The sequence below is a fragment of the Daphnia pulicaria genome, chromosome 4, assembly GCF_021234035.1.
Source record: "Daphnia pulicaria isolate SC F1-1A chromosome 4, SC_F0-13Bv2, whole genome shotgun sequence".
Classification (NCBI taxonomy): Eukaryota; Metazoa; Arthropoda; class Branchiopoda; order Diplostraca; family Daphniidae; genus Daphnia; species Daphnia pulicaria.
The window spans coordinates 7,312,508-7,336,094 of NC_060916.1; the positions used below are offsets into that span (position 1 = coordinate 7,312,508).

The 23,587-nt window shown below is 40.7% G+C and overlaps 37 non-coding genes across 37 annotated transcripts; 19 read left to right on the forward strand and 18 right to left on the reverse strand.

Annotated features, from left to right (window-relative positions):
* Window positions 1-693: 693 nt before the first annotated feature.
* On the reverse strand, window positions 694-765 carry Trnaw-cca. The gene has a single exon. It is a non-coding gene; the product is annotated as a tRNA-Trp (tRNA).
* A 903-nt stretch (window positions 766-1,668) lies between these two features.
* Trnaw-cca lies at window positions 1,669-1,740 on the reverse strand. Its single transcript has one exon. It is a non-coding gene; the product is annotated as a tRNA-Trp (tRNA).
* A 902-nt stretch (window positions 1,741-2,642) lies between these two features.
* On the reverse strand, window positions 2,643-2,714 carry Trnaw-cca. The gene has a single exon. It is a non-coding gene; the product is annotated as a tRNA-Trp (tRNA).
* A 1,255-nt stretch (window positions 2,715-3,969) lies between these two features.
* On the forward strand, window positions 3,970-4,040 carry Trnag-gcc. Its single transcript has one exon. It is a non-coding gene; the product is annotated as a tRNA-Gly (tRNA).
* Window positions 4,041-4,942: 902 nt separating this feature from the next.
* Trnag-gcc lies at window positions 4,943-5,013 on the forward strand. The gene has a single exon. It is a non-coding gene; the product is annotated as a tRNA-Gly (tRNA).
* A 901-nt stretch (window positions 5,014-5,914) lies between these two features.
* Trnag-gcc lies at window positions 5,915-5,985 on the forward strand. The gene has a single exon. It is a non-coding gene; the product is annotated as a tRNA-Gly (tRNA).
* Window positions 5,986-7,858: 1,873 nt separating this feature from the next.
* On the forward strand, window positions 7,859-7,929 carry Trnag-gcc. The gene has a single exon. It is a non-coding gene; the product is annotated as a tRNA-Gly (tRNA).
* Window positions 7,930-9,453: 1,524 nt separating this feature from the next.
* Trnac-aca lies at window positions 9,454-9,525 on the reverse strand. Its single transcript has one exon. It is a non-coding gene; the product is annotated as a tRNA-Cys (tRNA).
* Window positions 9,526-9,805: 280 nt separating this feature from the next.
* Window positions 9,806-9,876, forward strand: Trnag-gcc. The gene has a single exon. It is a non-coding gene; the product is annotated as a tRNA-Gly (tRNA).
* A 551-nt stretch (window positions 9,877-10,427) lies between these two features.
* On the reverse strand, window positions 10,428-10,499 carry Trnaw-cca. Its single transcript has one exon. It is a non-coding gene; the product is annotated as a tRNA-Trp (tRNA).
* Window positions 10,500-10,779: 280 nt separating this feature from the next.
* Window positions 10,780-10,850, forward strand: Trnag-gcc. The gene has a single exon. It is a non-coding gene; the product is annotated as a tRNA-Gly (tRNA).
* Window positions 10,851-11,401: 551 nt separating this feature from the next.
* On the reverse strand, window positions 11,402-11,473 carry Trnaw-cca. Its single transcript has one exon. It is a non-coding gene; the product is annotated as a tRNA-Trp (tRNA).
* Window positions 11,474-11,753: 280 nt separating this feature from the next.
* Window positions 11,754-11,824, forward strand: Trnag-gcc. The gene has a single exon. It is a non-coding gene; the product is annotated as a tRNA-Gly (tRNA).
* A 563-nt stretch (window positions 11,825-12,387) lies between these two features.
* On the reverse strand, window positions 12,388-12,459 carry Trnaw-cca. Its single transcript has one exon. It is a non-coding gene; the product is annotated as a tRNA-Trp (tRNA).
* Window positions 12,460-12,739: 280 nt separating this feature from the next.
* Window positions 12,740-12,810, forward strand: Trnag-gcc. The gene has a single exon. It is a non-coding gene; the product is annotated as a tRNA-Gly (tRNA).
* A 551-nt stretch (window positions 12,811-13,361) lies between these two features.
* Trnaw-cca lies at window positions 13,362-13,433 on the reverse strand. Its single transcript has one exon. It is a non-coding gene; the product is annotated as a tRNA-Trp (tRNA).
* Window positions 13,434-13,713: 280 nt separating this feature from the next.
* Window positions 13,714-13,784, forward strand: Trnag-gcc. Its single transcript has one exon. It is a non-coding gene; the product is annotated as a tRNA-Gly (tRNA).
* Window positions 13,785-14,334: 550 nt separating this feature from the next.
* Window positions 14,335-14,406, reverse strand: Trnaw-cca. Its single transcript has one exon. It is a non-coding gene; the product is annotated as a tRNA-Trp (tRNA).
* Window positions 14,407-14,686: 280 nt separating this feature from the next.
* On the forward strand, window positions 14,687-14,757 carry Trnag-gcc. The gene has a single exon. It is a non-coding gene; the product is annotated as a tRNA-Gly (tRNA).
* A 551-nt stretch (window positions 14,758-15,308) lies between these two features.
* On the reverse strand, window positions 15,309-15,380 carry Trnaw-cca. The gene has a single exon. It is a non-coding gene; the product is annotated as a tRNA-Trp (tRNA).
* A 280-nt stretch (window positions 15,381-15,660) lies between these two features.
* Window positions 15,661-15,731, forward strand: Trnag-gcc. Its single transcript has one exon. It is a non-coding gene; the product is annotated as a tRNA-Gly (tRNA).
* Window positions 15,732-16,282: 551 nt separating this feature from the next.
* Trnaw-cca lies at window positions 16,283-16,354 on the reverse strand. The gene has a single exon. It is a non-coding gene; the product is annotated as a tRNA-Trp (tRNA).
* Window positions 16,355-16,634: 280 nt separating this feature from the next.
* On the forward strand, window positions 16,635-16,705 carry Trnag-gcc. The gene has a single exon. It is a non-coding gene; the product is annotated as a tRNA-Gly (tRNA).
* A 551-nt stretch (window positions 16,706-17,256) lies between these two features.
* Window positions 17,257-17,328, reverse strand: Trnaw-cca. The gene has a single exon. It is a non-coding gene; the product is annotated as a tRNA-Trp (tRNA).
* A 280-nt stretch (window positions 17,329-17,608) lies between these two features.
* Trnag-gcc lies at window positions 17,609-17,679 on the forward strand. The gene has a single exon. It is a non-coding gene; the product is annotated as a tRNA-Gly (tRNA).
* Window positions 17,680-18,230: 551 nt separating this feature from the next.
* On the reverse strand, window positions 18,231-18,302 carry Trnaw-cca. Its single transcript has one exon. It is a non-coding gene; the product is annotated as a tRNA-Trp (tRNA).
* A 280-nt stretch (window positions 18,303-18,582) lies between these two features.
* Trnag-gcc lies at window positions 18,583-18,653 on the forward strand. Its single transcript has one exon. It is a non-coding gene; the product is annotated as a tRNA-Gly (tRNA).
* A 551-nt stretch (window positions 18,654-19,204) lies between these two features.
* Trnaw-cca lies at window positions 19,205-19,276 on the reverse strand. The gene has a single exon. It is a non-coding gene; the product is annotated as a tRNA-Trp (tRNA).
* A 280-nt stretch (window positions 19,277-19,556) lies between these two features.
* Trnag-gcc lies at window positions 19,557-19,627 on the forward strand. Its single transcript has one exon. It is a non-coding gene; the product is annotated as a tRNA-Gly (tRNA).
* A 550-nt stretch (window positions 19,628-20,177) lies between these two features.
* On the reverse strand, window positions 20,178-20,249 carry Trnaw-cca. Its single transcript has one exon. It is a non-coding gene; the product is annotated as a tRNA-Trp (tRNA).
* Window positions 20,250-20,529: 280 nt separating this feature from the next.
* Trnag-gcc lies at window positions 20,530-20,600 on the forward strand. Its single transcript has one exon. It is a non-coding gene; the product is annotated as a tRNA-Gly (tRNA).
* A 551-nt stretch (window positions 20,601-21,151) lies between these two features.
* Window positions 21,152-21,223, reverse strand: Trnaw-cca. The gene has a single exon. It is a non-coding gene; the product is annotated as a tRNA-Trp (tRNA).
* Window positions 21,224-21,503: 280 nt separating this feature from the next.
* Trnag-gcc lies at window positions 21,504-21,574 on the forward strand. Its single transcript has one exon. It is a non-coding gene; the product is annotated as a tRNA-Gly (tRNA).
* A 551-nt stretch (window positions 21,575-22,125) lies between these two features.
* Trnaw-cca lies at window positions 22,126-22,197 on the reverse strand. The gene has a single exon. It is a non-coding gene; the product is annotated as a tRNA-Trp (tRNA).
* Window positions 22,198-22,477: 280 nt separating this feature from the next.
* Trnag-gcc lies at window positions 22,478-22,548 on the forward strand. Its single transcript has one exon. It is a non-coding gene; the product is annotated as a tRNA-Gly (tRNA).
* A 550-nt stretch (window positions 22,549-23,098) lies between these two features.
* Window positions 23,099-23,170, reverse strand: Trnaw-cca. Its single transcript has one exon. It is a non-coding gene; the product is annotated as a tRNA-Trp (tRNA).
* Window positions 23,171-23,450: 280 nt separating this feature from the next.
* On the forward strand, window positions 23,451-23,521 carry Trnag-gcc. The gene has a single exon. It is a non-coding gene; the product is annotated as a tRNA-Gly (tRNA).
* Window positions 23,522-23,587: the final 66 nt, after the last annotated feature.

Below are 23,587 nucleotides of genomic sequence, written 5' to 3' on the forward strand. Positions count from 1 at the left end.
GTGTGGTCGACGGCTACAACAGACGGGACGTCGTCGTTGATATTTAATCAAAAAACCTTTGGTATGGTCCAGCATCGATGGTTCAGTGGTAGAATGCTCGCCTGCCACGCGGGCGGTCAGGGTTCGATTCCCGGTCTCTGCATTTTGTATCATGCATCATGTAGAATCTACTCATTTAAGTTTCGTTGGATAAAATCCTTGCGCACAACCTGTGCGGACGGAACGTAGTGGTGATGGAAGCAATCTCTTTTCGGCGGACTCTATTTTTTCGTGCCGTTTTTGTGCATGTTAGTTAAATTTCCTTTGATAATACCGATTTGCGAAAAAACTATTTGTAGGAAAAGGGGTAAAAATGATTTCCATCGTAAGACTCTGTGTTTGCATTTTGGAAACCCGAGATAGTTATCGGTTCAAACTGGTTCCAGCTGTAGTCGTAATCGACATTCAGACGCAAACATTCGCCTTTTTTCTAAACTAACGCTGTTGTATGTTATCCCATTCCCAAAACTTTAGTCTCCTATACCTACAGTCGACATTTGTTGAAAAGAAGAAACCAGCCAAAAACATTTCCAGGTTAAGGATACATGAGTATTGAGAGAAATGGATTCCAATGAAATGTTAATTAATGTCACTAAAACAGTAGTCTGCAGAATTATCCATGAAAATGTAACTCTACGTGTGACACTTCTCTTTTGATCTCGACGTGATTTGAACACGCAACCTCCTGATCTGGAGTCAGGCGCGCTACCGTTGCGCCACGAAATCCTGAGTTATAATCTAATTTATATCATACTAATTGCGGAAGTGCAGAGTTTTTCAAGAAGTAGTAGATCCGGTTGTAAAATTGATTATCACCCGATTAAATTTAGTCTTTTGAAAGTTTCAACCTGAGTAGTCAGGGGATTTCTTACTTTCTCAGTGGATATTTTCATCGCCACAAGCCTTGGTTTCCATACTGAAAGCTGACCGGCTTGGGTGTGGTCGACGGCTACAACAGACGGGACGTCGTCGTTGATATTTAATCAAAAAACCTTTGGTATGGTCCAGCATCGATGGTTCAGTGGTAGAATGCTCGCCTGCCACGCGGGCGGTCAGGGTTCGATTCCCGGTCTCTGCATTTTGTATCATGCATCATGTAGAATCTACTCATTTAAGTTTCGTTGGATAAAATCCTTGCGCACAACCTGTGCGGACGGAACGTAGTGGTGATGGAAGCAATCTCTTTTCGGCGGACTCTATTTTTTCGTGCCGTTTTTGTGCATGTTAGTTAAATTTCCTTTGATAATACCGATTTGCGAAAAAACTATTTGTAGGAAAAGGGGTAAAAATGATTTCCATCGTAAGACTCTGTGTTTGCATTTTGGAAACCCGAGATAGTTATCGGTTCAAACTGGTTCCAGCTGTAGTCGTAATCGACATTCAGACGCAAACATTCGCCTTTTTTCTAAACTAACGCTGTTGTATGTTATCCCATTCCCAAAACTTTAGTCTCCTATACCTACAGTCGACATTTGTTGAAAAGAAGAAACCAGCCAAAAACATTTCCAGGTTAAGGATACATGAGTATTGAGAGAAATGGATTCCAATGAAATGTTAATTAATGTCACTAAAACAGTAGTCTGCAGAATTATCCATGAAAATGTAACTCTACGTGTGACACTTCTCTTTTGATCTCGACGTGATTTGAACACGCAACCTCCTGATCTGGAGTCAGGCGCGCTACCGTTGCGCCACGAAATCCTGAGTTATAATCTAATTTATATCATACTAATTGCGGAAGTGCAGAGTTTTTCAAGAAGTAGTAGATCCGGTTGTAAAATTGATTATCACCCGATTAAATTTAGTCTTTTGAAAGTTTCAACCTGAGTAGTCAGGGGATTTCTTACTTTCTCAGTGGATATTTTCATCGCCACAAGCCTTGGTTTCCATACTGAAAGCTGACCGGCTTGGGTGTGTCGACAGCTACAACAGACGGGACGTCGTCGTTAATATTTAATCAAAAAACCTTTTGTATTGTCCAGCATCAATGGTTCAGTGGTAGAATGCTCGCCTGCCACTTGGGCGGTCCGGGTTCGATTCCCGGTCGCTGCATTTTGTATCATGCATCATGTAGAATCTACTCATTTAAGTTTCGTTGGATAAAATCCTTGCGCACAACCTGTGCGGACGGAACGTAGTGGTGATGGAAGCAATCTCTTTTCGGCGGACTCTATTTTTTCGTGCCGTTTTTGTGCATGTTAGTTAAATTTCCTTTGATAATACCGATTTGCGAAAAAACTATTTGTAGGAAAAGGGGTAAAAATGATTTCCATCGTAAGACTCTGTGTTTGCATTTTGGAAACCCGAGATAGTTATCAGTTCAAACTGGTTCCAGCTGTAGTCGTAATCGACATTCAGACGCAAACATTCGCCTTTTTTCTAAACTAACGCTGTTGTATGTTATCCCATTCCCAAAACTTTAGTCTCCTATACCTACAGTCGACATTTGTTGAAAAGAAGAAACCAGCCAAAAACATTTCCAGGTTAAGGATACATGAGTATTGAGAGAAATGGATTCCAATGAAATGTTAATTAATGTCACTAAAACAGTAGTCTGCAGAATTATCCATGAAAATGTAACTCTACGTGTGACACTTCTCTTTTGATCTCGACGTGATTTGAACACGCAACCTCCTGATATGGAGTCAGGCGCGCTACCGTTGCGCCACGAAATCCTGAGTTATAATCTAATTTATATCATACTAATTGAGGAAGTGCAGAGTTTTTCAAGAAGTAGTAGATCCGGTTGTAAAATTGATTATCACCCGATTAAATTTAGTCTTTTGAAAGTTTCAACCTGAGTAGTCAGGGGATTTCTTACTTTCTCAGTGGATATTTTCATCGCCACAAGCCTTGGTTTCCATACTGAAAGCTGACCGGCTTGGGTGTGGTAGACGGCTACAACAGACGGGACGTCGTCGTTGATATTAAATCAAAAATCTTTAGTATGGTCCAGCATCGATGGTTCAGTGGTAGAATGCTCGCCTGCCACGCGGGCGGCCCGGGTTCGATTCCCTGTCGATGCATTTTGTATCATGGATAATGTAGAATCTACTCATTTAAGTTTCGTAGGATAAAATCCTTGCGCACAGCCTGTGCGGACGGAACGTAGTGGTGATGGAAGCAATCTCTTTTCGGCGGACTCTATTTTTTCGTGCCGTTTTTGTGCATGTTAGTTAAATTTCCTTTGATAATGCCGATTTGCGAAAAAACTATTTGTAGGAAAAGGGGTAAAAATGATTTCCATCGTAAGACTCTGTGTTTGCATTTTGGAAACCCGAGATAGTTATCGGTTCAAACTGGTTCCAGCTGTAGTTGTAATCGACATTCAGACGCAAACATTCGCCTTTTTTCTAAACTAACGCTGTTGTATGTTATCCCATTCCTAAAACTTTAGTCTCCTATACCTACAGTCGACATTTGTTGAAAAGAAGAAACCAGCCAAAAACATTTCCAGGTTAAGGATACATGAGTATTGAGAGAAATGGATTCCAATGAAATGTTAATTAATGTCACTAAAACAGTAGTCTGCAGAATTATCCATGAAAATGTAACTCTACGTGTGACACTTCTTTTTTGATCTCGACGTGATTTGAACACGCAACCTCCTGATATGGAGTCAGACGCGCTAACGTTGGGCCACGAAATCCTGAATTATAATCTTATTTATATCATACTATTTGCGGAAGTGCAGAGTTTTTCAAGAAGTAGTAGATCCGGTTGTAAAATTGATTATCACCCGATTAAATTTAGTCTTTTGAAAGTTTCAACCTGAGTAGTCAGGGGATTTCTTACTTTCTCAGTGGATATTTTCATCGCCACAAGCCTTGGTTTCCATACTGAAAGCTGACCGGCTTGGGTGTGGTCGACAGCTACAACAGACGGGACGTCGTCGTTAATATTTAATCAAAAAACCTTTGGTATGGTCCAGCATCGATGGTTCAGTGGTAGAATACTCGCCTGCCACGCGGGCGGCCCGGGTTCGATTCCCGGTCGATGCATTTTGTATCATGCATCATGTAGAATCTACTCATTAAAGTTTCGTTGGATAAAATCCTTGCGCACAACCTGTGCGGACGGAACGTAGTGGTGATGGAAGCAATCTCTTTTCGGCGGACTCTATTTTTTCGTGCCGTTTTTGTGCATGTTAGTTAAATTTCCTTTGATAATACCGATTTGCGAAAAAACTATTTGTAGGAAAAGGGGTAAAAATGATTTCCATCGTAAGACTCTGTGTTTGCATTTTGGAAACCCGAGATAGTTATCGGTTCAAACTGGTTCCAGCTGCAGCCGTATTCGACATTCAGACGCAAACATTCGCCTTTTTCTAAACTAACTCTGTTGTATGTTATCCCATTCCCAAAACTTTAGTCTCCTATACCTACAGTCGACATTTGTTGAAAAGAAGAAACCAGCCAAATACATTTCCAGGTTAAGGATACATGAGTATTGAGAGAAATGGATTCCAATGAAATGTTAATTAATGTCACTAAAACAGTAGTCTGCAGAATTATCCATGAAAATGTAACTCTACGTGTGACACTTCTTTTTTTATCTCGACGTGATTTGAACACGCAACCTCCTGATATGGAGTCAGACGCGCTAACGTTGGGCCACAAAATCCTGAGTTATAATCTTATTTATATCATACTATTTGCGGAAGTGCAGAGTTTTTCAAGAAGTAGTAGATCCGGTTGTAAAATTGATTATCACCCGATTAAATTTAGTCTTTTTAAAGATTCAGCCTGAGTAGTCAGGGGATTTCTTACTTTCTCAGTGGATATTTTCATCGCCTCAAGCCTTGGTTTCCATACTGAAAGCTGACCGGCTTGGGTGTGGTCGACGGCTACAACAGACGGGACGTCGTCGTTTATATTCAATCAAAAATCTTTGATATGGTCCAGCATCGATGGTTCAGTGGTAGAATGCTCGCCTGCCACGCGGGCGGCCCGGGTTCGATTCCCGGTCGATGCATTTTGTATCATGCATCATGTAGAATCTACTCATTTAAGTTTCGTTGGATAAAATCCTTGCGCACAACCTGTGCGGACGGAACGTAGTGGTGATGGAATCAATCTCTTTTCATCGGACTCTATTTTTTCGTGCCGTTTTTGTGCATGTTAGTTAAATTTCCTTTGATAATACCGATTTGCGAAAAAACTATTTGTAGGAAAAGGGGTAAAAATGATTTCCATCGTAAGACTCTGTGTTTGCATTTTGGAAACCCGAGATAGTTATCGGTTCAAACTGGTTCCAGCTGCAGCCGTATTCGACATTCAGACGCAAACATTCGCCTTTTTCTAAACTAACTCTGTTGTATGTTATCCCATTCCCAAAACTTTAGTCTCCTATACCTACAGTCGACATTTGTTGAAAAGAAGAAACCAGCCAAATACATTTCCAGGTTAAGGATACATGAGTATTGAGAGAAATGGATTCCAATGAAATGTTAATTAATGTCACTAAAACAGTAGTCTGCAGAATTATCCATGAAAATGTAACTCTACGTGTGACACTTCTTTTTTTATCTCGACGTGATTTGAACACGCAACCTCCTGATATGGAGTCAGACGCGCTAACGTTGGGCCACGAAATCAAGAGTTATAATCTTATTTATATCATACTATTTGCGGAAGTGAAGAGTTTCAAGAAGTAGTAGATCCGGTTGTAAAATTGATTATCACCCGATTAAATTTAGTCTTTTGAAAGTTTCAACCTGAGTAGTCAGGGGATTTCTTACTTTCTCAGTGGATATTTTCATCGCCACAAGCCTTGGTTTCCATACTGAAAGCTGACCGGCTTGGGTGTGGTCGACAGCTACAACAGACGGGACGTCGTCGTTAATATTTAATCAAAAAACCTTTGGTATGGTCCAGCATCGATGGTTCAGTGGTAGAATACTCGCCTGCCACGCGGGCGGCCCGGGTTCGATTCCCGGTCGATGCATTTTGTATCATGCATCATGTAGAATCTACTCATTAAAGTTTCGTTGGATAAAATCCTTGCGCACAACCTGTGCGGACGGAACGTAGTGGTGATGGAAGCAATCTCTTTTCGGCGGACTCTATTTTTTCGTGCCGTTTTTGTGCATGTTAGTTAAATTTCCTTTGATAATACCGATTTGCGAAAAAACTATTTGTAGGAAAAGGGGTAAAAATGATTTCCATCGTAAGACTCTGTGTTTGCATTTTGGAAACCCGAGATAGTTATCGGTTCAAACTGGTTCCAGCTGCAGCCGTATTCGACATTCAGACGCAAACATTCGCCTTTTTCTAAACTAACTCTGTTGTATGTTATCCCATTCCCAAAACTTTAGTCTCCTATACCTACAGTCGACATTTGTTGAAAAGAAGAAACCAGCCAAATACATTTCCAGGTTAAGGATACATGAGTATTGAGAGAAATGGATTCCAATGAAATGTTAATTAATGTCACTAAAACAGTAGTCTGCAGAATTATCCATGAAAATGTAAATCTACGTGTGACACTTCTTTTTTTATCTCGACGTGATTTGAACACGCAACCTCCTGATATGGAGTCAGACGCGCTAACGTTGGGCCACGAAATCAAGAGTTATAATCTTATTTATATCATACTATTTGCGGAAGTGAAGAGTTTCAAGAAGTAGTAGATCCGGTTGTAAAATTGATTATCACCCGATTAAATTTAGTCTTTTGAAAGTTTCAACCTGAGTAGTCAGGGGATTTCTTACTTTCTCAGTGGATATTTTCATCGCCACAAGCCTTGGTTTCCATACTGAAAGCTGACCGGCTTGGGTGTGGTCGACGGCTACATCAAACGGGACGTCGTCGTTGATATTCAATCAAAAATCTTTAGTATGGTCCAGCATCGATGGGTCAGTGGTAGAATGCTCGCCTGCCACGCGGGCGGCCCGGGTTCGATTCCCGGTCGATGCATTTTGTATCATGCATCATGTAGAATCTACTCATTTAAGTTTCGTTGGATAAAATCCTTGCGCACAACCTGTGCGGACGGAACGTAGTGGTGATGGAAGCAATCTCTTTTAGGCGGACTCTATTTTTTCGTGCCGTTTTTGTGCATGTTAGTTAAATTTCCTTTGATAATACCGATTTGCGAAAAAACTATTTGTAGGAAAAGGGGTAAAAATGATTTCCATCGTAAGACTCTGTGTTTGCATTTTGGAAACCCGAGATAGTTATCGGTTCAAACTGGTTCCAGCTGCAGCCGTATTCGACATTCAGACGCAAACATTCGCCTTTTTCTAAACTAACTCTGTTGTATGTTATCCCATTCCCAAAACTTTAGTCTCCTATACCTACAGTCGACATTTGTTGAAAAGAAGAAACCAGCCAAATACATTTCCAGGTTAAGGATACATGAGTATTGAGAGAAATGGATTCCAATGAAATGTTAATTAATGTCACTAAAACAGTAGTCTGCAGAATTATCCATGAAAATGTAACTCTACGTGTGACACTTCTTTTTTTATCTCGACGTGATTTGAACACGCAACCTCCTGATATGGAGTCAGACGCGCTAACGTTGGGCCACAAAATCCTGAGTTATAATCTTATTTATATCATACTATTTGCGGAAGTGCAGAGTTTTTCAAGAAGTAGTAGATCCGGTTGTAAAATTGATTATCACCCGATTAAATTTAGTCTTTTGAAAGTTTCAACCTGAGTAGTCAGCGGATTTCTTACTTTCTCAGTGGATATTTTCATCGCCACAAGCCTTGGTTTCCATACTGAAAGCTGACCGGCTTGGGTGTGGTCGACGGCTACAACAGACGGGACGTCGTCGTTGATATTCAATCAAAAATCTTGACTATGGTCCAGCATCGATGGTTCAGTGGTAGAATGCTCGCCTGCCACGCGGGCGGCCTGGGTTCGATTCCCGGTCGATGCATTTTGTATCATGCATCATGTAGAATCTACTCATTTAAGTTTCGTTGGATAAAATCCTTGCGCACAACCTGTGCGGACGGAACGTAGTGGTGATGGAAGCAATCTCTTTTCGGCGGACTCTATTTTTTCGTGCCGTTTTTGTGCATGTTAGTTAAATTTCCTTTGATAATACCGATTTGCGAAATAACTATTTGTAGGAAAAGGGGTAAAAATGATTTCCATCGTAAGACTCTGTGTTTGCATTTTGGAAACCCGAAATAGTTATCGGTTCAAACTGGTTCCAGCTGTAGTCGTAATCGACATTCAGACGCAAACATTCGCCTTTTTCTAAACTAACGCTGTTGTATGTTATCCCATTCCCAAAACTTTAGTCTCCTATACCTACAGTCGACATTTGTTGAAAAGAAGAAACCAGCCAAAAACATTTCCAGGTTAAGGATACATGAGTATTGAGAGAAATGGATTCCAATGAAATGTTAATTAATGTCACTAAAACAGTAGTCTGCAGAATTATCCATGAAAATATAACTCTACGTGTGTCACTTCTTTTTTTATCTTGACGTGATTTGAACGCGCAACCTCCTGATCTGGAGTCAGGCGCGCTACCGTTGCGCCACGAAATCCTTAGTTATAACCTAATTTATATCATACTAATTGCGGAAGTGCAGAGTTTTTCAAAAAGTAGTAGATCCGGTTGTAAAATTGATTATCACCCGATTAAATTTAGTCTTTTGAAAGTTTCAACCTGAGTAGTCAGGGGATTTCTTACTTTCTCAGTGGATATTTTCATCGCCACAAGCCTTGGTTTCCATACTGAAAGCTGACCGGCTTGGGTGTGGTCGACGGCTACAACAGACGGGACGTCGTCGTTGATATTCAATCAAAAATCTTTACTATTGTCCAGCATCGATGGTTCAGTGGTAGAATGGTCGCCTGCCACGCGGGCGGCCCGGGTTCGATTCCCGGTCGATGCATTTTGTATCATGCATCATGTAGAATCTACTCATTTAAGTTTCGTTGGATAAAATCCTTGCGCACAACCTGTGCGGACGGAACGTAGTGGTGATGGAAGCAATCTCTTTTCGGCGGACTCTATTTTTTCGTGCCGTTTTTGTGCATGTTAGTTAAATTTCCTTTGATAATACCGATTTGCAAAAAAACTATTTGTAGGAAAAGGGGTAAAAATGATTTCCATCGTAAGACTCTGTGTTTGCATTTTGGAAACCCGAGATAGTTATCGGTTCAAACTGGTTCCAGCTGTAGTCGTAATCGACATTCAGACGCAAACATTCGCCTTTTTTCTAAACTAACGCTGTTGTATGTTATCCCATTCCCAAAACTTTAGTCTCCTATACCTACAGTCGACATTTATTGAAAAGAAGAAACCAGCCAAAAACATTTCCAGGTTAAGGATACATGAGTATTGAGAGAAATGGATTCCAATGAAATGTTAATTAATGTCACTAAAACAGTAGTCTGCAGAATTATCCATGAAAATATAACTCTACGTGTGACACTTCTTTTTTTATCTCGACGTGATTTGAACACGCAACCTCCTGATCTGTAGTCAGGCGCGCTACCGTTGCGCCACGAAATCCTGAGTTATAATTTAATTTATATCATACTAATTGCGGAAGTGCAGAGTTTTTCAAGAAGTAGTAGATCCGGTTGTAAAATTGATTATCACCCGATTAAATTTAGTCTTTTGAAAGTTTCAACCTGAGTAGTCAGGGGATTTCTTACTTTCTCAGTGGATATTTTCATCGCCACAAGCCTTGGTTTCCATACTGAAAGCTGACCGGCTTGGGTGTGGTCGACGGCTACAACAGCTGGGACGTCGTCGTTGATATTCAATCAAAAATCTTTACTGTGGTCCAGCATCGATGGTTCAGTGGTAGAATGCTCGCCTGCCACGCGGGCGGCCCGGGTTCGATTCCCGGTCGATGCATTTTGTATCATGCATCATGTAGAATCTACTCATTTAAGTTTCGTTGGATAAAATCCTTGCGCACAACCTGTGCGGACGGAACGTAGTGGTGATGGAAGCAATCTCTTTTCGGCGGACTCTATTTTTTCGTGCCGTTTTTGTGCATGTTAGTTAAATTTCCTTTGATAATACCGATTTGCAAAAAAACTATTTGTAGGAAAAGGGGTAAAAATGATTTCCATCGTAAGACTCTGTGTTTGCATTTTGGAAACCCGAGATAGTTATCGGTTCAAACTGGTTCCAGCTGTAGTCGTAATCGACATTCAGACGCAAACATTCGCCTTTTTTCTAAACTAACGCTGTTGTATGTTATCCCATTCCCAAAACTTTAGTCTCCTATACCTACAGTCGACATTTATTGAAAAGAAGAAACCAGCCAAAAACATTTCCAGGTTAAGGATACATGAGTATTGAGAGAAATGGATTCCAATGAAATGTTAATTAATGTCACTAAAACAGTAGTCTGCAGAATTATCCATGAAAATATAACTCTACGTGTGACACTTCTTTTTTGATCTCAACGTGATTTGAACACGCAACCTCCTGATCTGGAGTCAGGCGCGCTACCGTTGCGCCACGAAATCCTGAGTTAAAATTTAATTTATATCATACTAATTGCGGAAGTGCAGAGTTTTTCAAGAAGTAGTAGATCCGGTTGTAAAATTGATTATCACCCGATTAAATTTAGTCTTTTGAAAGTTTCAACCTGAGTAGTCAGGGGATTTTTTACTTTCTCAGTGGATATTTTCATCGCCACAAGCCTTGGTTTCCATACTGAAAGCTGACCGGCTTGGGTGTGGTCGACGGCTACAACAGCTGGGACGTCGTCGTTGATATTCAATCAAAAATCTTTACTGTGGTCCAGCATCGATGGTTCAGTGGTAGAATGCTCGCCTGCCACGCGGGCGGCCCGGGTTCGATTCCCGGTCGATGCATTTTGTATCATGCATCATGTAGAATCTACTCATTTAAGTTTCGTTGGATAAAATCCTTGCGCACAACCTGTGCGGACGGAACGTAGTGGTGATGGAAGCAATCTCTTTTCGGCGGACTCTATTTTTTCGTGCCGTTTTTGTGCATGTTAGTTAAATTTCCTTTGATAATACCGATTTGCAAAAAAACTATTTGTAGGAAAAGGGGTAAAAATGATTTCCATCGTAAGACTCTGTGTTTGCATTTTGGAAACCCGAGATAGTTATCGGTTCAAACTGGTTCCAGCTGTAGTCGTAATCGACATTCAGACGCAAACATTCGCCTTTTTTCTAAACTAACGCTGTTGTATGTTATCCCATTCCCAAAACTTTAGTCTCCTATACCTACAGTCGACATTTATTGAAAAGAAGAAACCAGCCAAAAACATTTCCAGGTTAAGGATACATGAGTATTGAGAGAAATGGATTCCAATGAAATGTTAATTAATGTCACTAAAACAGTAGTCTGCAGAATTATCCATGAAAATATAACTCTACGTGTGACACTTCTTTTTTGATCTCGACGTGATTTGAACACGCAACCTCCTGATCTGGAGTCAGGCGCGCTACCGTTGCGCCACGAAATCCTGAGTTAAAATTTAATTTATATCATACTAATTGCGGAAGTGCAGAGTTTTTCAAGAAGTAGTAGATCCGGTTGTAAAATTGATTATCACCCGATTAAATTTAGTCTTTTGAAAGTTTCAACCTGAGTAGTCAGGGGATTTTTTACTTTCTCAGTGGATATTTTCATCGCCACAAGCCTTGGTTTCCATACTGAAAGCTGACCGGCTTGGGTGTGGTCGACGGCTACAACAGACGGGACGTCGTCGTTGATATTCAATCAAAAATCTTTACTATGGTCCAGCATCGATGGTTCAGTGGTAGAATGCTCGCCTGCCACGCGGGCGGCCCGGGTTCGATTCCCGGTCGATGCATTTTGTATCATGCATCATGTAGAATCTACTCATTTAAGTTTCGTTGGATAAAATCCTTGCGCACAACCTGTGCGGACGGAACGTAGTGGTGATGGAAGCAATCTCTTTTCGGCGGACTCTATTTTTTCGTGCCGTTTTTGTGCATGTTAGTTAAATTTCCTTTGATAATACCGATTTGCGAAAAAACTATTTGTAGGAAAAGGGGTAAAAATGATTTCCATCGTAAGACTCTGTGTTTGCATTTTGGAAACCCGAAATAGTTATCGGTTCAAACTGGTTCCAGCTGTAGTCGTAATCGACATTCAGACGCAAACATTCGCCTTTTTCTAAACTAACGCTGTTGTATGTTATCCCATTCCCAAAACTTTAGTCTCCTATACCTACAGTCGACATTTGTTGAAAAGAAGAAACCAGCCAAAAACATTTCCAGGTTAAGGATACATGAGTATTGAGAGAAATGGATTCCAATGAAATGTTAATTAATGTCACTAAAACAGTAGTCTGCAGAATTATCCATGAAAATATAACTCTACGTGTGTCACTTCTCTACTACTCTTCTTTTTTGATCTTGACGTGATTTGAACACGCAACCTCCTGATCTGGAGTCAGGCGCGCTACCGTTGCGCCACGAAATCCTGAGTTAAAATTTAATTTATATCATACTAATTGCGGAAGTGCAGAGTTTTTCAAAAAGTAGTAGATCCGGTTGTAAAATTGATTATCACCCGATTAAATTTAGTCTTTTGAAAGTTTCAACCTGAGTAGTCAGGGGATTTCTTACTTTCTCAGTGGATATTTTCATCGCCACAAGCCTTGGTTTCCATACTGAAAGCTGACCGGCTTGGGTGTGGTCGACGGCTACAACAGACGGGACGTCGTCGTTGATATTCAATCAAAAATCTTTACTATGGTCCAGCATCGATGGTTCAGTGGTAGAATGCTCGCCTGCCACGCGGGCGGCCCGGGTTCGATTCCCGGTCGATGCATTTTGTATCATGCATCATGTAGAATCTACTCATTTAAGTTTCGTTGGATAAAATCCTTGCGCACAACCTGTGCGGACGGAACGTAGTGGTGATGGAAGCAATCTCTTTTCGGCGGACTCTATTTTTTCGTGCCGTTTTTGTGCATGTTAGTTAAATTTCCTTTGATAATACCGATTTGCAAAAAAACTATTTGTAGGAAAAGGGGTAAAAATGATTTCCATCGTAAGACTCTGTGTTTGCATTTTGGAAACCCGAGATAGTTATCGGTTCAAACTGGTTCCAGCTGTAGTCGTAATCGACATTCAGACGCAAACATTCGCCTTTTTTCTAAACTAACGCTGTTGTATGTTATCCCATTCCCAAAACTTTAGTCTCCTATACCTACAGTCGACATTTATTGAAAAGAAGAAACCAGCCAAAAACATTTCCAGGTTAAGGATACATGAGTATTGAGAGAAATGGATTCCAATGAAATGTTAATTAATGTCACTAAAACAGTAGTCTGCAGAATTATCCATGAAAATATAACTCTACGTGTGACACTTCTTTTTTGATCTCGACGTGATTTGAACACGCAACCTCCTGATCTGGAGTCAGGCGCGCTACCGTTGCGCCACGAAATCCTGAGTTAAAATTTAATTTATATCATACTAATTGCGGAAGTGCAGAGTTTTTCAAGAAGTAGTAGATCCGGTTGTAAAATTGATTATCACCCGATTAAATTTAGTCTTTTGAAAGTTTCAACCTGAGTAGTCAGGGGATTTCTTACTTTCTCAGTGGATATTTTCATCGCCACAAGCCTTGGTTTCCATACTGAAAGCTGACCGGCTTGGGTGTGGTCGACGGCTACAACAGCTTGGACGTCGTCGTTGATATTCAATCAAAAATCTTTACTGTGGTCCAGCATCGATGGTTCAGTGGTAGAATGCTCGCCTGCCACGCGGGCGGCCCGGGTTCGATTCCCGGTCGATGCATTTTGTATCATGCATCATGTAGAATCTACTCATTTAAGTTTCGTTGGATAAAATCCTTGCGCACAACCTGTGCGGACGGAACGTAGTGGTGATGGAAGCAATCTCTTTTCGGCGGACTCTATTTTTTCGTGCCGTTTTTGTGCATGTTAGTTAAATTTCCTTTGATAATACCGATTTGCGAAAAAACTATTTGTAGGAAAAGGGGTAAAAATGATTTCCATCGTAAGACTCTGTGTTTGCATTTTGGAAACCCGAAATAGTTATCGGTTCAAACTGGTTCCAGCTGTAGTCGTAATCGACATTCAGACGCAAACATTCGCCTTTTTCTAAACTAACGCTGTTGTATGTTATCCCATTCCCAAAACTTTAGTCTCCTATACCTACAGTCGACATTTGTTGAAAAGAAGAAACCAGCCAAAAACATTTCCAGGTTAAGGATACATGAGTATTGAGAGAAATGGATTCCAATGAAATGTTAATTAATGTCACTAAAACAGTAGTCTGCAGAATTATCCATGAAAATATAACTCTACGTGTGTCACTTCTTTTTTGATCTTGACGTGATTTGAACACGCAACCTCCTGATCTGGAGTCAGGCGCGCTACCGTTGCGCCACGAAATCCTTAGTTATAACCTAATTTATATCATACTAATTGCGGAAGTGCAGAGTTTTTCAAAAAGTAGTAGATCCGGTTGTAAAATTGATTATCACCCGATTAAATTTAGTCTTTTGAAAGTTTCAACCTGAGTAGTCAGGGGATTTCTTACTTTCTCAGTGGATATTTTCATCGCCACAAGCCTTGGTTTCCATACTGAAAGCTGACCGGCTTGGGTGTGGTCGACGGCTACAACAGACGGGACGTCGTCGTTGATATTCAATCAAAAATCTTTGATATGATCCAGCATCGATGGTTCAGTGGTAGAATGCTCGCCTGCCACGCGGGCGGCCCGGGTTCGATTCCCGGTCGATGCATTTTGTATCATGCATCATGTAGAATCTACTCATTTAAGTTTCGTTGGATAAAATCCTTGCGCACAACCTGTGCGGACGGAACGTAGTGGTGATGGAAGCAATCTCTTTTCGGCGGACTCTATTTTTTCGTGCCGTTTTTGTGCATGTTAGTTAAATTTCCTTTGATAATACCGATTTGCAAAAAAACTATTTGTAGGAAAAGGGGTAAAAATGATTTCCATCGTAAGACTCTGTGTTTGCATTTTGGAAACCCGAGATAGTTATCGGTTCAAACTGGTTCCAGCTGTAGTCGTAATCGACATTCAGACGCAAACATTCGCCTTTTTTCTAAACTAACGCTGTTGTATGTTATCCCATTCCCAAAACTTTAGTCTCCTATACCTACAGTCGACATTTATTGAAAAGAAGAAACCAGCCAAAAACATTTCCAGGTTAAGGATACATGAGTATTGAGAGAAATGGATTCCAATGAAATGTTAATTAATGTCACTAAAACAGTAGTCTGCAGAATTATCCATGAAAATATAACTCTACGTGTGACACTTCTTTTTTTATCTCGACGTGATTTGAACACGCAACCTCCTGATCTGGAGTCAGGCGCGCTACCGTTGCGCCACGAAATCCTGAGTTATAATTTAATTTATATCATACTAATTGCGGAAGTGCAGAGTTTTTCAAGAAGTAGTAGATCCGGTTGTAAAATTGATTATCACCCGATTAAATTTAGTCTTTTGAAAGTTTCAACCTGAGTAGTCAGGGGATTTCTTACTTTCTCAGTGGATATTTTCATCGCCACAAGCCTTGGTTTCCATACTGAAAGCTGACCGGCTTGGGTGTGGTCGACGGCTACAACAGCTTGGACGTCGTCGTTGATATTCAATCAAAAATCTTTACTGTGGTCCAGCATCGATGGTTCAGTGGTAGAATGCTCGCCTGCCACGCGGGCGGCCCGGGTTCGATTCCCGGTCGATGCATTTTGTATCATGCATCATGTAGAATCTACTCATTTAAGTTTCGTTGGATAAAATCCTTGCGCACAACCTGTGCGGACGGAACGTAGTGGTGATGGAAGCAATCTCTTTTCGGCGGACTCTATTTTTTCGTGCCGTTTTTGTGCATGTTAGTTAAATTTCCTTTGATAATACCGATTTGCAAAAAAACTATTTGTAGGAAAAGGGGTAAAAATGATTTCCATCGTAAGACTCTGTGTTTGCATTTTGGAAACCCGAGATAGTTATCGGTTCAAACTGGTTCCAGCTGTAGTCGTAATCGACATTCAGACGCAAACATTCGCCTTTTTTCTAAACTAACGCTGTTGTATGTTATCCCATTCCCAAAACTTTAGTCTCCTATACCTACAGTCGACATTTATTGAAAAGAAGAAACCAGCCAAAAACATTTCCAGGTTAAGGATACATGAGTATTGAGAGAAATGGATTCCAATGAAATGTTAATTAATGTCACTAAAACAGTAGTCTGCAGAATTATCCATGAAAATATAACTCTACGTGTGACACTTCTTTTTTGATCTCGACGTGATTTGAACACGCAACCTCCTGATCTGGAGTCAGGCGCGCTACCGTTGCGCCACGAAATCCTGAGTTAAAATTTAATTTATATCATACTAATTGCGGAAGTGCAGAGTTTTTCAAGAAGTAGTAGATCCGGTTGTAAAATTGATTATCACCCGATTAAATTTAGTCTTTTGAAAGTTTCAACCTGAGTAGTCAGGGGATTTCTTACTTTCTCAGTGGATATTTTCATCGCCACAAGCCTTGGTTTCCATACTGAAAGCTGACCGGCTTGGGTGTGGTCGACGGCTACAACAGCTTGGACGTCGTCGTTGATATTCAATCAAAAATCTTTACTGTGGTCCAGCATCGATGGTTCAGTGGTAGAATGCTCGCCTGCCACGCGGGCGGCCCGGGTTCGATTCCCGGTCGATGCATTTTGTATCATGCATCATGTAGAATCTACTCATTTAAGTTTCGTTGGATAAAATCCTTGCGCACAACCTGTGCGGACGGAACGTAGTGGTGATGGAAGCAATCTCTTTTCGGCGGACTCTATTTTTTCGTGCCGTTTTTGTGCATGTTAGTTAAATTTCCTTTGATAATACCGATTTGCAAAAAAACTATTTGTAGGAAAAGGGGTAAAAATGATTTCCATCGTAAGACTCTGTGTTTGCATTTTGGAAACCCGAGATAGTTATCGGTTCAAACTGGTTCCAGCTGTAGTCGTAATCGACATTCAGACGCAAACATTCGCCTTTTTTCTAAACTAACGCTGTTGTATGTTATCCCATTCCCAAAACTTTAGTCTCCTATACCTACAGTCGACATTTATTGAAAAGAAGAAACCAGCCAAAAACATTTCCAGGTTAAGGATACATGAGTATTGAGAGAAATGGATTCCAATGAAATGTTAATTAATGTCACTAAAACAGTAGTCTGCAGAATTATCCATGAAAATATAACTCTACGTGTGACACTTCTTTTTTGATCTCGACGTGATTTGAACACGCAACCTCCTGATCTGGAGTCAGGCGCGCTACCGTTGCGCCACGAAATCCTGAGTTAAAATTTAATTTATATCATACTAATTGCGGAAGTGCAGAGTTTTTCAAGAAGTAGTAGATCCGGTTGTAAAATTGATTATCACCCGATTAAATTTAGTCTTTTGAAAGTTTCAACCTGAGTAGTCAGGGGATTTCTTACTTTCTCAGTGGATATTTTCATCGCCACAAGCCTTGGTTTCCATACTGAAAGCTGACCGGCTTGGGTGTGGTCGACGGCTACAACAGCTTGGACGTCGTCGTTGATATTCAATCAAAAATCTTTACTGTGGTCCAGCATCGATGGTTCAGTGGTAGAATGCTCGCCTGCCACGCGGGCGGCCCGGGTTCGATTCCCGGTCGATGCATTTTGTATCATGCATCATGTAGAATCTACTCATTTAAGTTTCGTTGGATAAAATCCTTGCGCACAACCTGTGCGGACGGAACGTAGTGGTGATGGAAGCAATCTCTTTTCGGCGGACTCTATTTTTTCGTGCCGTTTTTGTGCATGTTAGTTAAATTTCCTTTGATAATAAAGATTTGCAAAAAAACTATTTGTAGGAAAAGGGGTAAAAATGATTTCCATCGTAAGACTCTGTGTTTGCATTTTGGAAACCCGAGATAGTTATCGGTTCAAACTGGTTCCAGCTGTAGTCGTAATCGACATTCAGACGCAAACATTCGCCTTTTTTCTAAACTAACGCTGTTGTATGTTATCCCATTCCCAAAACTTTAGTCTCCTATACCTACAGTCGACATTTATTGAAAAGAAGAAACCAGCCAAAAACATTTCCAGGTTAAGGATACATGAGTATTGAGAGAAATGGATTCCAATGAAATGTTAATTAATGTCACTAAAACAGTAGTCTGCAGAATTATCCATGAAAATATAACTCTACGTGTGACACTTCTTTTTTGATCTCGACGTGATTTGAACACGCAACCTCCTGATCTGGAGTCAGGCGCGCTACCGTTGCGCCACGAAATCCTGAGTTAAAATTTAATTTATATCATACTAATTGCGGAAGTGCAGAGTTTTTCAAGAAGTAGTAGATCCGGTTGTAAAATTGATTATCACCCGATTAAATTTAGTCTTTTGAAAGTTTCAACCTGAGTAGTCAGGGGATTTCTTACTTTCTCAGTGGATATTTTCATCGCCACAAGCCTTGGTTTCCATACTGAAAGCTGACCGGCTTGGGTGTGGTCGACGGCTACAACAGCTTGGACGTCGTCGTTGATATTCAATCAAAAATCTTTACTGTGGTCCAGCATCGATGGTTCAGTGGTAGAATGCTCGCCTGCCACGCGGGCGGCCCGGGTTCGATTCCCGGTCGATGCATTTTGTATCATGCATCATGTAGAATCTACTCATTTAAGTTTCGTTGGATAAAATCCTTGCGCACAACCTGTGCGGACGGAACGTAGTGGTGATGGAAGCAATCTCTTTTCGGCGGACTCTATTTTTTCGTGCCGTTTTTGTGCATGTTAGTTAAATTTCCTTTGATAATACCGATTTGCAAAAAAACTATTTGTAGGAAAAGGGGTAAAAATGATTTCCATCGTAAGACTCTGTGTTTGCATTTTGGAAACCCGAGATAGTTATCGGTTCAAACTGGTTCCAGCTGTAGTCGTAATCGACATTCAGACGCAAACATTCGCCTTTTTTCTAAACTAACGCTGTTGTATGTTATCCCATTCCCAAAACTTTAGTCTCCTATACCTACAGTCGACATTTATTGAAAAGAAGAAACCAGCCAAAAACATTTCCAGGTTAAGGATACATGAGTATTGAGAGAAATGGATTCCAATGAAATGTTAATTAATGTCACTAAAACAGTAGTCTGCAGAATTATCCATGAAAATATAACTCTACGTGTGACACTTCTTTTTTTATCTCGACGTGATTTGAACACGCAACCTCCTGATCTGGAGTCAGGCGCGCTACCGTTGCGCCACGAAATCCTGAGTTAAAATTTAATTTATATCATACTAATTGCGGAAGTGCAGAGTTTTTCAAGAAGTAGTAGATCCGGTTGTAAAATTGATTATCACCCGATTAAATTTAGTCTTTTGAAAGTTTCAACCTGAGTAGTCAGGGGATTTCTTACTTTCTCAGTGGATATTTTCATCGCCACAAGCCTTGGTTTCCATACTGAAAGCTGACCGGCTTGGGTGTGGTCGACGGCTACAACAGACGGGACGTCGTCGTTGATATTCAATCAAAAATCTTTACTATGGTCCAGCATCGATGGTTCAGTGGTAGAATGCTCGCCTGCCACGCGGGCTGCCCGGGTTCGATTCCCGGTCGATGCATTTTGTATCATGCATCATGTAGAATCTACTCATTTAAGTTTCGTTGGATAAAATCCTTGCGCACAACCTGTGCGGACGGAACGTAGTGGTGATGGAAGCAATCTCTTTTCGGCGGACTCTATTTTTTCGTGCCGTTTTTGTGCATGTTAGTTAAATTTCCTTTGATAATACCGATTTGCGAAAAAACTATTTGTAGGAAAAGGGGTAAAAATGATTTCCATCGTAAGACTCTGTGTTTGCATTTTGGAAACCCGAAATAGTTATCGGTTCAAACTGGTTCCAGCTGTAGTCGTAATCGACATTCAGACGCAAACATTCGCCTTTTTCTAAACTAACGCTGTTGTATGTTATCCCATTCCCAAAACTTTAGTCTCCTATACCTACAGTCGACATTTGTTGAAAAGAAGAAACCAGCCAAAAACATTTCCAGGTTAAGGATACATGAGTATTGAGAGAAATGGATTCCAATGAAATGTTAATTAATGTCACTAAAACAGTAGTCTGCAGAATTATCCATGAAAATATAACTCTACGTGTGTCACTTCTTTTTTGATCTTGACGTGATTTGAACACGCAACCTCCTGATCTGGAGTCAGGCGCGCTACCGTTGCGCCACGAAATCCTTAGTTATAACCTAATTTATATCATACTAATTGCGGAAGTGCAGAGTTTTTCAAAAAGTAGTAGATCCGGTTGTAAAATTGATTATCACCCGATTAAATTTAGTCTTTTGAAAGTTTCAACCTGAGTAGTCAGGGGATTTCTTACTTTCTCAGTGGATATTTTCATCGCCACAAGCCTTGGTTTCCATACTGAAAGCTGACCGGCTTGGGTGTGGTCGACGGCTACAACAGCTTGGACGTCGTCGTTGATATTCAATCAAAAATCTTTACTGTGGTCCAGCATCGATGGTTCAGTGGTAGAATGCTCGCCTGCCACGCGGGCGGCCCGGGTTCGATTCCCGGTCGATGCATTTTGTATCATGCATCATGTAGAATCTACTCATTTAAGTTTCGTTGGATAAAATCCTTGCGCACAACCTGTGCGGACGGAACGTAGTGGTGATGGAAGCAATCTCTTTTCGGCGGACTCTATTTTTTCGTGCCGTTTTTGTGCATGTTAGTTAAATTTCCTTTGATAATACCGATTTGCAAAAAAACTATTTGTAGGAAAAGGGGTAAAAATGATTTCCATCGTAAGACTCTGTGTTTGCATTTTGGAAACCCGAGATAGTTATCGGTTCAAACTGGTTCCAGCTGTAGTCGTAATCGACATTCAGACGCAAACATTCGCCTTTTTTCTAAACTAACGCTGTTGTATGTTATCCCATTCCCAAAACTTTAGTCTCCTATACCTACAGTCGACATTTATTGAAAAGAAGAAACCAGCCAAAAACATTTCCAGGTTAAGGATACATGAGTATTGAGAGAAATGGATTCCAATGAAATGTTAATTAATGTCACTAAAACAGTAGTCTGCAGAATTATCCATGAAAATATAACTCTACGTGTGACACTTATTTTTTGATCTCGACGTGATTTGAACACGCAACCTACTGATCTGGAGTCAGGCGCGCTACCGTTGCGCCACGAAATCCTGAGTTAAAGTTTAATTTATATCATACTAATTGCGGAAGTGCAGAGTTTTTCAAGAAGTAGTAGATCCGGTTGTAAAATTGATTATCACCCGATTAAATTTAGTCTTTTGAAAGTTTCAACCTGAGTAGTCAGGGGATTTCTTACTTTCTCAGTGGATATTTTCATCGCCACAAGCCTTGGTTTCCATACTGAAAGCTGACCGGCTTGGGTGTGGTCGACGGCTACAACAGCTTGGACGTCGTCGTTGATATTCAATCAAAAATCTTTACTGTGGTCCAGCATCGATGGTTCAGTGGTAGAATGCTCGCCTGCCACGCGGGCGGCCCGGGTTCGATTCCCGGTCGATGCATTTTGTATCATGCATCATGTAGAATCTACTCATTTAAGTTTCGTTGGATAAAATCCTTGCGCACAACCTGTGCGGACGGAACGTAGTGGTGATGGAAGCAATCTCTTTTCGGCGGACTCTATTTTTTCGTGCCGTTTTTGTGCATGTTAGTTAAATTTCCTTTGATAATACCGATTTGCAAAAAAACTATTTGTAGGAAAAGGGGTAAAAATGATTTCCATCGTAAGACTCTGTGTTTGCATTTTGGAAACCCGAGATAGTTATCGGTTCAAACTGGTTCCAGCTGTAGTCGTAATCGACATTCAGACGCAAACATTCGCCTTTTTTCTAAACTAACGCTGTTGTATGTTATCCCATTCCCAAAACTTTAGTCTCCTATACCTACAGTCGACATTTATTGAAAAGAAGAAACCAGCCAAAAACATTTCCAGGTTAAGGATACATGAGTATTGAGAGAAATGGATTCCAATGAAATGTTAATTAATGTCACTAAAACAGTAGTCTGCAGAATTATCCATGAAAATATAACTCTACGTGTGACACTTCTTTTTTGATCTCGACGTGATTTGAACACGCAACCTCCTGATCTGGAGTCAGGCGCGCTACCGTTGCGCCACGAAATCCTGAGTTAAAATTTAATTTATATCATACTAATTGCGGAAGTGCAGAGTTTTTCAAGAAGTAGTAGATCCGGTTGTAAAATTGATTATCACCCGATTAAATTTAGTCTTTTGAAAGTTTCAACCTGAGTAGTCAGGGGATTTCTTACTTTCTCAGTGGATATTTTCATCGCCACAAGCCTTGGTTTCCATACTGAAAGCTGACCGGCTTGGGTGTGGTCGACGGCTACAACAGACGGGACGTCGTCGTTGATATTCAATCAAAAATCTTTACTATGGTCCAGCATCGATGGTTCAGTGGTAGAATGCTCGCCTGCCACGCGGGCGGCCCGGGTTCGATTCCCGGTCGATGCATTTTGTATCATGCATCATGTAGAATCTACTCATTTAAGTTTCGTTGGATAAAATCCTTGCGCACAACCTGTGCGGACGGAACGTAGTGGTGATGGAAGCAATCTCTTTTCGGCGGACTCTATTTTTTCGTGCCGTTTTTGTGCATGTTAGTTAAATTTCCTTTGATAATACCGATTTGCGAAAAAACTATTTGTAGGAAAAGGGGTAAAAATGATTTCCATCGTAAGACTCTGTGTTTGCATTTTGGAAACCCGAAATAGTTATCGGTTCAAACTGGTTCCAGCTGTAGTCGTAATCGACATTCAGACGCAAACATTCGCCTTTTTCTAAACTAACGCTGTTGTATGTTATCCCATTCCCAAAACTTTAGTCTCCTATACCTACAGTCGACATTTGTTGAAAAGAAGAAACCAGCCAAAAACATTTCCAGGTTAAGGATACATGAGTATTGAGAGAAATGGATTCCAATGAAATGTTAATTAATGTCACTAAAACAGTAGTCTGCAGAATTATCCATGAAAATATAACTCTACGTGTGTCACTTCTTTTTTGATCTTGACGTGATTTGAACACGCAACCTCCTGATCTGGAGTCAGGCGCGCTACCGTTGCGCCACGAAATCCTTAGTTATAACCTAATTTATATCATACTAATTGCGGAAGTGCAGAGTTTTTCAAAAAGTAGTAGATCCGGTTGTAAAATTGATTATCACCCGATTAAATTTAGTCTTTTGAAAGTTTCAACCTGAGTAGTCAGGGGATTTCTTACTTTCTCAGTGGATATCTTCATCGCCACAAGCCTTGGTTTCCATACTGAAAGCTGACCGGCTTGGGTGTGGTCGACGGCTACAACAGACGGGACGTCGTCGTTGATATTCAATCAAAAATCTTTACTATGGTCAAGCATCGATGGTTCAGTGGTAGAATGCTCGCCTGCCACGCGGGCGGCCCGGGTTCGATTCCCGGTCGATGCATTTTGTATCATGCATCATGTAGAATCTACTCATTTAAGTTTCGTTGGATAAAATCCTTGCGCACAA